Raw genomic sequence first — 993 nt, forward strand, 5'->3', positions numbered from 1 at the left:
TTTTTTTTTAATTTTTTAATTCCATCAAACAATCATAACTTCATAATTGAAACATTATTATTTAGCAATAACAAAAAGTACTTATTTTATATCAATTTGTAGTTGTTAGTTTTATTTTTATTTCTCATTTTATGTAGTCGTTTAACTTGCGTCAACTTTGAACAGTCTAGTGTCAACAATAACACTAGAAGTGTAAAGCAGTTAAGTTTTGCACAGTTTCACTGGAAAGATTCTCCAACTGCGGTTAGTATTAATTCCCTTATCTAAAATAAACACGATAATACGTTAATAAAAGAAATAAAAAACACTAAACAGATGAAAATGTTATTATACCTGTACTGTCGGAGGCGTACTCAGCACGTAAATTATTGCGTCTGCTACTTCTTCGGAGGTAATGCCCGGGAAATTTTCTTCTGCGTTTTGTGGTGTATATCCAGCTACTCTTCGGAAGTCTGTTTTAACTACACCTGGACTAACGCTCTTAAAAAGTAATCTTTATCAATCTGTGGTAATGCATTTGGACAAACATAAAACTGGAGAAGAAATTAAGATAGACTGCAATGTAACACCTTTTTTGAAGTGAAACTTCTTTACGTACGGTAGGGTAAGTTCGTATCATGCGAGTTGCTATGTAACGAAATCATGCAACGCATTTCCCCCGCTGTCTGTCCCTATGTATGTTTAGATCTTTAAAACTACGCAACGGATTTTAATGCGGTTTTTTTTAATAGGTAGAGTAATTCAAGAGGAAGGTTTATATGTACAATACATTCATAATATAGTAGAGAAACACTGATAATTTTAGAGGTTTGTAATGTGATGTCGCAAATAAACACATTTTTTGCGCTTACATTGCAAACGCTGGCTGAACCCTACAAGATAGATCAAAATAATATACTGCACTATTGTACACCTTAAAAAGGTCTACAAAAAAGTCTGGGATGGTATATGTCTATCTCTTAGGGATAACCCACAATAACCATTTTTTATCCT

The 993-nt window shown here is 32.8% G+C and overlaps 1 long non-coding RNA gene across 1 annotated transcript; it reads right to left on the reverse strand.

Moving 5' to 3' along the window:
* Positions 1–81: 81 nt before the first annotated feature.
* Positions 82–568, reverse strand: LOC112906436. Its single transcript, XR_003232363.1, has 2 exons — positions 334–568; positions 82–263 (listed from the first exon to the last, which is right to left on the reverse strand). It is a non-coding gene; the product is annotated as an uncharacterized LOC112906436 (long non-coding RNA).
* Positions 569–993: the final 425 nt, after the last annotated feature.

This window comes from Agrilus planipennis, unplaced genomic scaffold, assembly GCF_000699045.2.
Source record: "Agrilus planipennis isolate EAB-ADULT unplaced genomic scaffold, Apla_2.0 scaffold82, whole genome shotgun sequence".
NCBI lineage: Eukaryota > Metazoa > Arthropoda > Insecta > Coleoptera > Buprestidae > Agrilus > Agrilus planipennis.